The sequence below is a fragment of the Littorina saxatilis genome, unplaced genomic scaffold (assembly GCF_037325665.1).
Source record: "Littorina saxatilis isolate snail1 unplaced genomic scaffold, US_GU_Lsax_2.0 scaffold_142, whole genome shotgun sequence".
NCBI lineage: Eukaryota > Metazoa > Mollusca > Gastropoda > Littorinimorpha > Littorinidae > Littorina > Littorina saxatilis.
The window spans coordinates 31,699-47,953 of NW_027128835.1; positions in this window are offsets into that span (position 1 = coordinate 31,699).

Consider the following 16,255-nt stretch of genomic DNA (forward strand, 5'->3'; position numbering starts at 1 on the left):
ACTGTCAATCATTGGCCGGCTGAAATATACTGCAATCTTGATGCAAATTACCATGTAATTTTCTTGGTGATATGGTCATCACTGCAGGCAGTAAAAGATCACCCAACGTTTTGCAATGAAGAACAATGAAGTTATTAGTCGAACAAAAAATAAACAGACGAATAAAGATTGAAAATTGTCAAATGCAATGGGGCTGGATCTCCCTGTTGAAGAACTTTGAGCAAAAGACCACAAATGAGCTAACAAAGAATATACTGTACGAAAGTACGAAATGTTACATGCACTGCAAGATCTCCCTGTTGAGAAACTTTGAGTAAAAGATACCCATTTTATTGCAAAGAAGACATACAGAGTAACATGTATATGAACAGAGTGCGAAGAATTCAAACAAAGAAGACTCGACATTTTTAAAATTATGTCAAATGCAGAGTGGCGGAAAATGTGTTTCGTGAGGAACTTACAGCACACACAAACACAACTATTTGCAAAGTGTAAAAACAACACGAAGAGAGTGAGAAGAACGAGTAACAATTAAAAACATTGCAAGAAATAACAAAATGTCATATGCAGTGACGATTCTGCTGCGGAACTTTTAGTTTTAGTAACAAGTTACGAAGTTCCTGTAAATAGTTAACACGGTGTTCAAACAACATGAACAAAATGAGAAAAAGAGCAAAATAAATGCAATGGTGACAGTTCTTCGCGTACAGAAATGTTCAGTGTGTCGGTGACCAAAACAAGGAATTCTTGTGAAACCTAGACATATTGCATAACACCAGCGGCGGAGCACGCAAGAATAATGGTTCGATATGAAGACTCGACAGAGTAAACCCTATCATTATCTCCAGAGCGCTTCCAGTGGAGGCTGCCCGCGCTCGTTCACTGATACAAAAAGGTACCAAGTGTCGGTGTCTAACTGTCCCTCTCAGCGGGAGAGTTGCTTTGTCATAACCCCCTCCACTTCTGTTGTTTCAATGCCGGGGTGAGGTCAACGGTCAATCACAGCCCACCCCAGTCGCGAGACACTCAGCTGGTCGTGGGCTTTGCTTTGCTGAATCCGAATGTTGTACTCCGATGTAAGTAGACATAATGATAAAGAAAATTTGCTGATTCAAATCAGCAGGTTCCCAGACGTTCCTTCATGTAATTTTTAGGTGAATGGTCAAAGTGGTTTCTTGCACACACTCAGTCATCTTGCACAACAATGCAACACAAAGGAACTTAGTCGATAAATATCGACAGGGGGCCGACAAATGGTTTAAATGTGAAATGTGTGTATATGGGTGTGGGTCTGAAACAAACAAACAAACAAACCATGTGAACCACAAAGTCATGCGCCCACACGAACACACACACACACACACACCCACGCGCGGGCGCTGTAGAACACACACATAATATAGTAAATACTTCAACACAGTGTGCGTATAATGTTGTATTTGTTTAGTTTCACTTTCAAAGAAACCACAAAAAAGAAATCAACATGAACAACTTCAGAGCTCTTACTTTGATTACAAACTGCATGATTTGGATAAAAGTTAATCGGTTTGATCTAATGCTGATTTCAGTTTTTTTCAGCGGCATAAGTCAGTGCTTCGTCTCGTATCGAAAACAAAAGCAGACGACAAATTTAGTCAGTTGGAGTTGTCTCCCGTACTCCTGTAGCATGCACTGATCTAAAAATAATCCACTATTCAGTTTAGATCAGTGCGCTGCACCGAGACGGTTCGGGAATTCCCAACAAAAGAAAAGATCCGCACAATATCGTCCCGGTCCCCGCGCGCACTGCTCGGTGCCACGGCCAATGACCGATTTCTGTGGCTTCACCACCGCGGCACTCCAAAAGTAGTAGTCCGCGTAATGCAAGCGTCTGTTCTTGAAAATTTCCCACTGATCTAAAAATAAAACCAGTGCAATTTCCTCGGTCGGGCTTTGCCACAGAAACTCACGGTTTAGTAAAATGTACAATGTATTTTCTGATTTGTGCGCAAAAGCTTTTTTTCTTTTTTTCTTTTTTTTAACATAACAATGTTTAATGTCACTGTTTGTTTAAAAGAACATGGTCACATTTGTAAAAAAAATGTTAAATTAGAAAATAAATAACATTTTGGTTCATGATTTTTCCTACACCTGTGCTGAAAATAAGAAATAAAAATGTTGGTATATAAGTCACTCAAATACAGGTAAGTATGGTCGTTAAACTGTATTTTCGTCGTAAGTATGCATGGCTCGGTTTGAGTTTGTTGCGGTTGACCCTGCACAATTCGATCTCTGATGTTTTTGTTGAACAATTTTGTAATTCACAACTTCCTGTGTTACACAAACTCAGTGATGACCAATTTTGCCTTCACCCCTCCCATAGGGTGACGGATTTTACAACTTTCTACAGATGAATAACAATGTTGCCTTCACCCCTCCCATAGGGTGACGGATGTCACAACTTTCTGTGTACACAAACTGATGACGACATAAGCGCATGCGCAAACGCCTGCCGACACCCATAAGCTTTCAGCTATACATACATGTGATAAACCCCGCTCAGCAAATTAACATGTTGGGCAAATGTGAACTAAAAAACGATGGGGATATAAAACATGTAGGGTTCAGAGCATTCTTACCGTTCATATTTAGTATCAGACTCCCCGATGAGTGAAGATACAACACGAGAAATATGCCACATTTATTTTGAAAATGTGCAACCGTCGAGTCCTTCGACTTCGAGTCAATTCAAGGGGAGTCACTCTGCACAGTCAATCCGTCGAACCTCGACTGGAGGTTTCGAATCGCAAATAACGAAAAGTACAGTCCTTTCTCCGAGTTCAAATGAGGTCTCTCTGAAAGATCATCACTGTTCAGCTTAACGCTACACTGGAATTTACCAACAGAAATTAAAATGCGTGTGACGGAAGCACGACACACTTGAGACACCCCACACAAAAGTAGATCCTACTGTACACTGACGACCTAACCACACAGTTATGCCTATTCAAATGCGCGTAGCAAAATGTGCGTTTGGAATCTTCTTTTTTCTATGGCGGTACTGACAATATCGTTATTGAAACAATCCCAGTGCACCAAGGGATTTATAGAGCAAATCTCGAAAATAATTATTGAACTCAGCGCTATGCGCTTCGTTCAATAATGAATTTTCTCGATTTGCTCTATAAATCCCTTAGTGCACTGGGATGTCTCAATAACTTAAATAATAATAAAACATTCTGTTATAGCGCTGTTCACCGCCAAATGGCTATTATTTCAAGGCAAGAACAATCGGAATCGAAAACGTGTAGGGTTTAGAACGTTCTTACCATATATAAGACTTATTACCAGCCTGCCTCGTGCTTGCAGACTCAGTGCAACGAGACGAGCAATTTTTGTTTTTGAAATGTGTGTCAGTGCAGTGCCTAGCACTAGCAGACGACATAAATCCCGCTCAGCAAATTAACATGTTGGGCGAATGTGAACGATCAAACGATGGGTATATACGTGTAGGGTTCAGAGCATTCTTACCGTTCATATTTAGTACCAGACTCCCCGATGAGGGAAGATACCACACGAGAATCATGCCACATTTATTTTGAAAATGTGCTTTCCGTCGACCTTGGCAAGGGGCAAAACTCTGCACAGTCAAGTCTGTCGAAGCTCGATGAAGGTTTCGAATTGCAAATAAGTAAGAGCATAGTCCTTTCTCCGAGTTAAAATGAGGTCTCTATGAAAGATCATCATTTTTTAGCTTAACGCTACACTGGAATTTACCAACAGAAATTAAAACAAGAGTTTGCGTGTGACGAACGCACGACACACTTGACTTGAGACAGCCCACACAAAAGTAGATCCTACTGTACACGACCTGACCACACAGTTACGCCTATCCAAATGCGCGTAGCAAAGTGTGCGTTTTGAATCTTCTTTTTTTCTCTGTGGGTACTGACAATATCGTTATTGAAACAATCCCAGTGCACTAAGGGATTTATAGAGCAAATCTCGAAAATAATTATTGAACTCAGCGCTATGCGCTTCGTTCAATAATGAATTTTCTCGATTTGCTCTATAAATCCCTTAGTGCACTGGGATGTCTCAATAACTTAAATAATAATAAAACATTCTGTTATAGCGCTGTTCACCGCCAAATGGCAGTCTCATGGCGCTTTACATTAGACATTAAAATTCAACATTTTACATATAAAAAGTTTCCTCGTAGGAAATAACATACAAGCATTACAAACAAATTAAAAAATTCATAGACAACGACCACTTATAGTTAAATAAGATAATCTAGAAAAATTGTTTTTAAAAAGATGAAAATACATCTAGATAAGTAATAGACACATAGTTACACATAAAAAGTCTAACAATAAAACAGAACTTACATAAAAGCATACAGATCTAAAACAGAACGAAGATGTAACACAGACTGTGAGGCAACAAATTAAACAACTAACAACAGGCATATCATTCGTACACTCGAGCAAATCAGACATTAGAATTTATCTCTTAATCTTTATGCGGGAATTCATTTTGTAGCAGTTTTGTAGTTTCATAAAAAAAACCACTATTATTTCGATTTAAAATGACCGTGTAATTAATTTCCACAGCATCGCGTCCTGGTTAAAAAAAAAAAAATACTAAATGTAAAAAGGACGACAAAATGTGGACGTGAGACGGCTGTCTCCATTGATGTGGCAAAAACTCATTAGTATTGGTAGCAATTGTCGCGGGTATAAGAAGTGCTCTACATAGTTTCTACTCATCACGGTAGCAAATATATTCTACATATACAGCTAGGATATGATGTGTCATTTCTTCTTTGCGACCTTTCACACACGCGTTGCGCATGTGGGTTCTTCTGGGTGGGGCGCCTGGCCATCCACCAATACGCAAAGGCTATTTTATTTACAATATTTTAATGACATTTCTTGTAAACTATGCGCGGCATGCTGTTCAGACTGTGAGTGGTTATGGCTAATACCATAACTTCGCCATTGCTTAACAAAATTCAATCTTTGATTAACAAAGGAAAAGGTATTTAAATAGTATACCTTATTTGTATTGTTGACCAAACGATGACATTTCACACAGATCGAGACAGTCAACGTTCCTCCGAGACCGCGCTAGCTGTTGATGTGAACAATGACTGTCGAGATCTGCGTAAAAAGTCATATCTTAATCAAAAAATCAAATAACATTTATGTAACGATCGATTCTGGTTAGAATTCCTTTTAGTTTTCATGATTGATGATGGCTGGCCGCCTAAATTTTAATATGAAGTTTTGTCGGCCTCTGACGTCACATGGCCAAAGTAGGAACACCCGGTGCTCAATCGATACACAAGTACTTTCATCAATCTTTCCAAAAACGTATAGATGTGCTAGAAGGAAATAACCTGTCCTTTTCTACGGCTTGAACCAGCAAAGATTTTTTTAAATTAAATAAATAAATAAATAAATAAATAAATAGTAATGGGTCTTGTACACAAATTCTTCTCATGATGGTAGTGCGAACTCATTATATCAAGCCAAAAGAAGAACTGTAAATATTTTCTATTCAACATAGGATTGTGAGGTTGGGTGATTGCCCTTTGACTAAAGACACCGGCTATTTTGTTTCAGAACTCGTTTCAGTCGCAGATTGCGCAAGAAAGGACGCCGTCCCTTTGACCTGATTTGTCTAATTTTCAGTTCTTGTTTACAGGTATGATGATTATTTTTGTAAAAATGTCTGCTCCGTGCCTTTGAACTGCTTGGAGTAAAAACAAAACAGCGTTGTTTGATAAAATCATAATCTACAGTGTTTACCCTCAGTATAATTAACACTCTCCAGAAAAAGATATTGCACATCTTACTAAAGCACTGATTTGAAAGTGTTGTGTAACACCTAGAACTGCAAAAATGCCAAAACGTGACTGCTAGTGTGTGTGTGTGTGTGTGTGTGTGTGTGTGTGTGTGTGTGTGTGTGTGTGCGTGTGTGTGTGTGTATGTGTGTGTGTGTGTGTGCACCCATTGCACTTCGCTCATAGCGATTACAAAGTATGTTTGAATACAGGCTGGACAGCCGTGTGAGAAGGGTACTTTGTATTCGGAGAACGTACTCTGAGCAGGCTGTGCAGCTCAGTCTTCGGGTTGCTTTGCGATGATAGGCCCCTGTAGCCGCGCTGAAGCTATATATTAGCAATTGATGCTGCGGTTCCGCACTGCCGCCGTTCGGATAACTCAGTGAATGGAGCCAAATCGAAAATAAAGCCAAACTAGCAAAACATACAGTTTACATTTTGATCTTTTGAGTTTTTGTGTCTTTCGGATCCCGTTTTTTGTTTCATCGATCGTTTACTATTAATTTCCAATCAAGAATTTACGTCGCCATTACCGGACACGATTTCCGGTGATGAAAAAAGCTTGACGTGATAATGCCGCGCGCGAAGAAATTCGAAGCAATTCCGTCTGTCAAAATTAAGGTTCTCACTGGAAAACGAGGACGTCCTAAAACTGTTCAGGTTGAACTTGACTCAAAGCGAAGACGGCATCATGACAATGAAAGCCCGATGAACAATTTGGAATCAACTAACTTGTTCTCTGGCTTGTGGGGTGCGGGGAGCAGTTTACTTTAATCTTACACTGATTACCAGTGCTAAGTACACGGAAGAACTGACACGTAACACGGTTACCCAACCGCAACGGACAGGGAGGGACGCAGCCTTTCGCGCCCAACAATCACCCCCACAATAACTCCGCCCACTACACCAATCGCTGACGCCACCCCCAACCACAGGGACGTTGAGTGACACACACTTATCCCCTAATTACACGAAGCAGCCAACCCATGAGCGGGAACTGTTACCCGCCAATAAGACCTCAGATCAACTCTGACGAAACTATCTACTTAAACACGCAGAGTCAATTACTTGCCAGTGGGAACGCTCAGTCCCCACCATCACAGCTACTGTGATCAAAACCCTCCGAATTTGTGAGGTACACATACAACAAAACCCTCAATTACTGAGAGGTGCTTCAACTCAATCTGCCTCACATTAAGAGAGCAACAGCCCAACCAAGGGCAATATAGACGATCTTCTCATCACCGACAGGCAAAACAGCCTTGACTACCGATCTCTACAATACGTTCACCTTCATTGGGAACGCTCAGCCCCTACTATCAAAGCTACTGTGATCATAACCCTCAGAATTTGTGAGGTACACATACAACAAAATCCTCAATCATTGAGAGGTACTTCAACTTAATCTGCCTCACATTAGGAGAGCAACAGCCCAACCAAGGGCTATATATATGACTTTCTCATCACCGACAGGCAAAACAGCTTTGACTACCGATCTCTACAATACGTTTGGTTTAAACACAATTTTATTCAAAATACATGACATGAAACAATTGACAAAAATGCAGCTAGGACACGAACTCAAGCAGATGCTTATTTGACGTGACCATAACAATGCTAAGTTACTGAAGTTTTCATGATGGTGGACAACACAATTATTAACCAGAAGAACAAAATGTAGGAGGGGGGTATGGGTAACTTAATCAAAACAGGAGGATTTACAGAGAAACAAAATCAAATAGAAAAAGAAAAGAAAAAAAAATGAGGTGAGATTACGAATGAAGCGCGTGGGACGAGAACATCGATGCTGAGACATGCAATAAGTAAGTTCCTTTGTTTTGTAATTACTATGATTGCTTAAAATAAGCATTATATGCTTGAGTATGTAATCATCCATGCATTGTTCTTGTCATGATTAAAATTGAATAAAGTTTTGTTTAAACCAAGTAAGTTCAGATAAATCTCATGTCAAATTTCATAAAGATCGGTCCAGTAGTTTAGTCTGAATCGCTCTACACACACACACACACACACACAGACACACAGCAACAAAAAAGATCCTGTAATCCATGTCAGAGTTCGGTGGGTTATAGAAACACGAAAATACCCAGCATGCTTCCTCCGAAAGCGTAACCGCGATTGAATGCACAAACATTTTTTCCTTTTAATTAAATTATGTGTGGTTGCGTGCCAACGCACACAAAAACACCAGTCATAGATGAATGTCTTACTCTTCATATTTAATTGAGCTTTTTAAGGTATATGTCATACATGCACCATATCTCGCGAAACGAACTGTGTTGTATATGTGTGTGTTTTTTGTTGTTATATTTAGTCAAGTTTTGACTAAATATTTTAACATCGAGGGGGAATCGAAACGAGGGTCGTGGTGTATGTGCGTGTGTGTGTGTGTGTGTGTGTGTGTGTCGTATTTTCGCCTTACGCGACTTGTTGTTTTTTAAACACGCACGGTATCGAACAATATTTTCTAGCCCCTAATAGGCAAAGTACCTGTGGGGCATGTCACATGAAGCACCATTTATTGATTGAGACTTCAGAGGCATGATTTGAACTATTAGGCCTAAAAAAAAATAGGTGTGGTTACGGTAACCCGACCTACCCTCTTTTTAGGGGCCGACCCTATAACTTTTTATTTTGTAAAAAAACCAAACAAACAAAAACCGAGTGCAGACGGTAGTTAACTCCCTTGCGTCGTCTTTTCACTGGGAAACCATTACAAAACATTGCATATTAAAATGTTTTGCCCCAGCAGAAGAAATGTAACGGTATATCCCTTTTAAAAAGTATACGTATATGTTCATGCTAAACATGTCTCACTCTTGTTTTTGTTTTTCTTGATTTGCCTGTAAACAAAACGAACTGGGCGGCACAATTATTTCGGCAACTTGCCGCCCTAGCGCATGCGCGGAGTTGGCGATCCTGTCTAATATATCTGACAAAGAGTAACTTTGTTTTACTTTTATTTTGTAGGACGGACGGTGGAAAGGGGAGAGGGGGTGGGGGGGGGGGGGGAATTGTCGTCAAGGGGGCGTGTCAGTTGCTCTGCAGACGCTCTGCAGTTTTTGATTGGCTGCGAGTGTCGGAGGCTGTCAGCTGGACCAGAGTCCACTTTCAAAGTGTATTGTAGAGACGAGATGTGCAAGCCGGTAGGCGGATGCTCCGCAGACAGCCCGGCCAAGGTACACTTTCGAAGTATCGAAGTATACTTACCCACGGCTACTCAGCCGTGTATTTGACATACTTTCAATCCGCTATGAGCGAGGTGCAATACCTCGTGTGTGTGTGTATTTGTGTGTGTGTGAGTGAATGTGTGTGTATGGGTGTGTGTGTGTGTATGTGTGTGTGTGTGTTTGTGTGTGTGTGTGTATGGCAATCCGAATGGTGCAAAAGTCCCTTTTAGCTCTTGATGTCTAAATAACACATTATTTAGCTAAATAACGCGTTATTTAGCTAAACAATGCTTTATTTAGCTATATCATGCATTATTTAGCTAAATAATGCATTGTTTAAATTAAACAATGCATTATTTACAGATACAGAAAAAAGAGAGCCCAGAGCACTAAATAATGCATTGTTTAGCATAAATAAGAGATTGTGTTTGTAAATAACTCATTATTTATAAATAATTACGCGTTTTCTCTAAACAATATATTATATGTAAATAAAGTGTTATTTAAATAAATAAAATATTATTTAGATAAATAAAATATTATTTATCTAAATAAAATATTATTTAGATAAATAAAATATTATATGTAAATAAAATATTATTTATCTAAATAAAATATTATTTATCTAAATAAAATATTATTTAGATAAATAATTTATTATTTAGATAAATAATTTATTATTTAGATAAATAATTTATTATTTAGATAAATAATTTATTATTTACTGTTTTTGCCTTGAAATAGTATTATTACACTAAATAATGCTTTATATAGCTATATAATAGGTTTCCGCTATATAATTCATGATTTGGTAAATAATACATTATATACCGTAAATAAAATATTATATACCGTAAACAATTCATTGTTTAGCGCATCGCGAAGCCGTTTTTTCTCTTGTTGTTTTTTTCCACGTGTTTCCGTGGATCCACGAGAGCTCTGTTGATTCTTAAACTGACCAATCAGACAACTAGCATCTGTACACTAATTAAAGTCCCATTGTTGAGTGTGACGAAAACTCGTGGTGACGATTTTAAAACATGTTGGGTCACGCATGGTCCAATCTTACATGGTCCAATCTTTCATGGTCCAACCTTACATGGTCCAACCTTACATGGTCCAACCTTACATGGTCCAATCTTACATGGTCCAACCTTACATGGTCCAACCTTACATGGTCCAATCTTACATGGTCCAATCTTACATGGTCCAACCTTACATGGTTCAACCTTACATGGTCCAATCTTACATGGTCCAATCTTGCATGGTCCAATCTTACATGGTCCAATCTTACATGGTCCAACCTTACATGGTCCAACCTTACATGGTCCAACCTTACATGGTCCAATCTTACATGGTCCAACCTTACATGGTCCAACCTTACATGGTCCAATCTTACATGGTCCAATCTTGCATGGTCCAATCTTGCATGGTCCAACCTTACATGGTCCAATCTTACATGGTCCAACCTTACATTGTCCAACCTTACATGGTCCAATCTTACATGGTCCAATCTTACATGGTCCAACCTTACATGGTTCAACCTTACATGGTCCAATCTTACATGGTCCAATCTTGCATGGTCCAATCTTACATGGTCCAACCTTGCATGGTCCAACCTTGCATGGTCCAATCTTACATGGTCCAACCTTACATGGTCCAACCTTACATGGTCCAATCTTACATGGTCCAACCTTACATGGTCCAACCTTACATGGTCCAATCTTACATGGTCCAATCTTGCATGGACCAATCTTGCATGGTCCAACCTTGCATGGTCCAATCTTACATGGTCCAACCTTACATGGTCCAACCTTACATGGTCCAACCTTACATGGTCCAATCTTGCATGGTCCAATCTTACATGGTCCAACCTTGCATGGTCCAACCTTGCATGGTCCAATCTTACATGGTCCAATCTTACATGGTCCAACCTTACATGGTCCAACCTTGCATGGTCCAACCTTGCATGGTCCAATCTTACATGGTCCAATCTTGCATGGTCCAATCTTACATGGTCCAACCTTGCATGGTCCAACCTTGCATGGTCCAACCTTACATGGTCCAACCTTACATGGTCCAATCTTACATGGTCCAATCTTACATGGTCCAACCTTACATGGTTCAACCTTACATGGTCCAATCTTACATGGTCCAATCTTGCATGGTCCAATCTTACATGGTCCAACCTTGCATGGTCCAACCTTGCATGGTCCAACCTTGCATGGTCCAATCTTACATGGTCCAACCTTACATGGTCCAACCTTACATGGTCCAACCTTACATGGTCCAATCTTACATGGTCCAACCTTACATGGTCCAACCTTACATGGTCCAATCTTACATGATCCAATCTTGCATGGTCCAATCTTGCATGGTCCAACCTTGCATGGTCCAATCTTACATGGTCCAACCTTACATGGTCCAACCTTACATGGTCCAACCTTACATGGTCCAATCTTACATGGTCCAACCTTACATGGTCCAACCTTGCATGGTCCAATCTTACATGGTCCAATAATATATATGGACCATGTAAGATTGGACCATGTAAGGTTGGACCATGTAAGATTGGACCATGTAAGGTTGGACCATGCAAGATTGGACCATGTAAGGTTGGACCATGTAAGATTGGACCATGCAAGGTTGGACCATGTAAGGTTGGACCATGTAAGATTGGACCATGCAAGGTTGGACCATGCAAGGTTGGACCATGTAAGATTGGACCATGCAAGATTGGACCATGTAAGATTGGACCATGTAAGGTTGAACCATGTAAGGTTGGACCATGTAAGATTGGACCATGTAAGATTGGACCATGTAAGGTTGGACCATGTAAGGTTGGACCATGTAAGATTGGACCATGTAAGGTTGGACCATGTAAGGTTGGACCATGTAAGGTTGGACCATGCAAGGTTGGACCATGTAAGATTGGACCATGTAAGGTTGGACCATGTAAGGTTGGACCATGCAAGGTTGGACCATGTAAGATTGGACCATGCAAGATTGGACCATGCAAGATTGGACCATGTAAGATTGGACCATGTAAGGTTGGACCATGTAAGGTTGGACCATGTAAGATTGGACCATGTAAGGTTGGACCATGTAAGGTTGGACCATGTAAGGTTGGACCATGTAAGATTGGACCATGTAAGATTGGACCATGCAAGGTTGGACCATGTAAGGTTGGAACATGTAAGGTTGGACCATGTGAGGTTGGACCATGTAAGGTTGGACCATGTAAGATTGGACCATGTAAGATTGGACCATGCAAGGTTGGACCATGTAAGATTGGACCATGCAAGGTTGGACCATGTAAGGTTGGACCATGTAAGGTTGGACCATGTAAGGTTGGACCATGTAAGGTTGGACCATGTAAGATTGGACCATGTAAGATTGGACCATGCAAGGTTGGACCATGTAAGGTTGGACCATGTAAGATTGGACCATGCAAGGTTGGACCATGTAAGGTTGGACCATGTAAGGTTGGACCATGTAAGGTTGGACCATGTAAGGTTGGACCATGTAAGATTGGACCATGTAAGATTGGACCATGCAAGGTTGGACCATGCAAGGTTGGACCATGTAAGATTGGACCATGCAAGATTGGACCATGTAAGATTGGACCATGTAAGGTTGGACCATGCAAGATTGGACCATGCAAGATTGGACCATGTAAGGTTGGACCATGTAAGGTTGGACCATGTAAGATTGGACCATGTAAGGTTGGACCATGTAAGATTGGACCATGTAAGGTTGGACCATGTAAGATTGGACCATGTAAGGTTGGACCATGCAAGATTGGACCATGTAAGGTTGGACCATGTAAGATTGGACCATGCAAGGTTGGACCATGTAAGGTTGGACCATGTAAGATTGGACCATGCAAGGTTGGACCATGCAAGGTTGGACCATGTAAGATTGGACCATGCAAGATTGGACCATGTAAGATTGGACCATGTAAGGTTGAACCATGTAAGGTTGGACCATGTAAGATTGGACCATGTAAGATTGGACCATGTAAGGTTGGACCATGTAAGGTTGGACCATGTAAGATTGGACCATGTAAGGTTGGACCATGTAAGGTTGGACCATGTAAGGTTGGACCATGCAAGGTTGGACCATGTAAGATTGGACCATGTAAGGTTGGACCATGTAAGGTTGGACCATGCAAGGTTGGACCATGTAAGATTGGACCATGCAAGATTGGACCATGCAAGATTGGACCATGTAAGATTGGACCATGTAAGGTTGGACCATGTAAGGTTGGACCATGTAAGATTGGACCATGTAAGGTTGGACCATGTAAGGTTGGACCATGTAAGGTTGGACCATGTAAGATTGGACCATGTAAGATTGGACCATGCAAGGTTGGACCATGTAAGGTTGGACCATGTAAGGTTGGACCATGTAAGGTTGGACCATGTAAGGTTGGACCATGTAAGATTGGACCATGTAAGATTGGACCATGCAAGGTTGGACCATGCAAGGTTGGACCATGTAAGATTGGACCATGCAAGATTGGACCATGTAAGATTGGACCATGTAAGGTTGGACCATGTAAGGTTGGACCATGTAAGATTGGACCATGCAAGGTTGGACCATGCAAGATTGGACCATGCAAGATTGGACCATGTAAGATTGGACCATGTAAGGTTGGACCATGTAAGGTTGGACCATGTAAGATTGGACCATGTAAGGTTGGACCATGTAAGGTTGGACCATGTAAGGTTGGACCATGTAAGATTGGACCATGCAAGGTTGGACCATGCAAGGTTGGACCATGTAAGATTGGACCATGCAAGATTGGACCATGTAAGATTGGACCATGTAAGGTTGGACCATGTAAGGTTGGACCATGTAAGATTGGACCATGTAAAGTTGGACCATGCAAGATTGGACCATGCAAGATTGGACCATGTAAGGTTGGACCATGTAAGGTTGGACCATGTAAGATTGGACCATGTAAGGTTGGACCATGTAAGGTTGGACCATGTAAGGTTGGACCATGTAAGATTGGACCATGTAAGATTGGACCATGTAAGGTTGGACCATGTAAGATTGGACCATGTAAGGTTGGACCATGTAAGGTTGGACCATGTAAGGTTGGACCATGTAAGATTGGACCATGTAAGATTGGACCATGCAAGGTTGGACCATGCAAGGTTGGACCATGTAAGATTGGACCATGCAAGATTGGACCATGTAAGATTGGACCATGTAAGGTTGGACCATGTAAGGTTGGACCATGTAAGGTTGGACCATGTAAGGTTGGACCATGTAAGATTGGACCATGTAAGATAGGACCATGCAAGGTTGGACCATGCAAGGTTGGACCATGTAAGATTGGACCATGCAAGATTGGACCATGTAAGATTGGACCATGTAAGGTTGAACCATGTAAGGTTGGACCATGTAAGATGGGACCATGTAAGATTGGACCATGTAAGGTTGGACCATGTAAGGTTGGACCATGTAAGATTGGACCATGTAAGATTGGACCATGCGTGACCCAACATGTTTTAAAATCGTCACCACGAGTTTTCGTCACACTCAACAATGGGACTTTAATTAGTGTACAGATGCTAGTTGTCTGATTGGTCAGTTTGAGAATCAACAGAGCTCTCGTGGATCCACGGAAACACGTGGAAAAAAACAACAAGAGAAAAAACGGCTTCGCGATGCGCTAAACAATGGTATATAATATTTTATTTACGGTATATAATGTATTATTTACCAAATCATGAATTATATAGCGGAAACCTATTATATAGCTATATAAAGCATTATTTAGTGTAATAATACTATTTCAAGGCAAAAACAGTAAATAATAAATTATTTATCTAAATAATAAATTATTTATCTAAATAATAAATTATTTATCTAAATAATAAATTATTTATCTAAATAATATTTTATTTAGATAAATAATATTTTATTTAGATAAATAATATTTTATTTACATATAATATTTTATTTATCTAAATAATATTTTATTTAGATAAATAATATTTTATTTATCTAAATAATATTTTATTTATTTAAATAACACTTTATTTACATATAATATATTGTTTAGAGAAAACGCGTAATTATTTATAAATAATGAGTTATTTACAAACACAATCTCTTATTTATGCTAAACAATGCATTATTTAGTGCTCTGGGCTCTCTTTTTTCTGTATCTGTAAATAATGCATTGTTTAATTTAAACAATGCATTATTTAGCTAAATAATGCATGATATAGCTAAATAAAGCATTGTTTAGCTAAATAACGCGTTATTTAGCTAAATAATGTGTTATTTAGACATCAAGAGCTAAAAGGGACTTTTGCACCATTCGGATTGCCATATGTGTGTGTGTGTGTGTGTGTACATTTTATTGAATACACTGAGTAGAGCAGATATGAGAGCAGTTGTACTAAAACAAAAAAAAGATTGCACCGGGCGTTCACACATGCTGACCCTGACGTACAGAGCAAAGATTGCTACACAACTTTGACTAGCTTTATTTGGCTGACCTGCGGAGATCACAACGTCACGCTCATAATGGGCAGAATATATTATATCAGGGCCGGACCCAGGGGGGGGGGGGGGGGGGTTCCAGGGGTTCCGGAACCCCACCCCTGGAAAAAGCATGTACCTTGCTTTGACTTTTACTAGTTTTAGCACCAAAACAATGCTGCTCTTAACCCTCAAAACAAGGCCCAGAATGCACCAGATTGCACAGATTTTAACCGTTTTTCAACAATTTTCCGGGGGAGCGTGCCCCCGGACCCCCCTTGTGGCCTTCGCCACTTCGCTGATTTGCCCCCCCCCCCCCAAAAAAAAAGGAGGAACCCCCCCCCCCCTTACAACTCATTTGGTCCGGCCCTGTATATGAAGACTTATATCGCGCGCGTATCTCCAGACTCGGACTCAAGGCGCAGGGATCTATTTATGCCGTGTGAGATGGAATATTTTACACAATACATCACGCATTCACATCGACCAGCAGATCGCAGCCATTTCGGCGCATATCCTACTTTTCACAGCCTATTATTCCAAGTCACACGGGTATTTTGGTGGACATTTTTTATCTATGCCTATACAATTTTGCCAGGAAAGACCCTTTTGTCAATCGTGGGATCTTTAACGTGCACACCCCAATGTAGTGTACACGAAGGGACCTCGGTTTTTCGTCTCATCCGAAAGACTAGCACTTGAACCCACCACCTAGGTTAGGAAAGGGGGG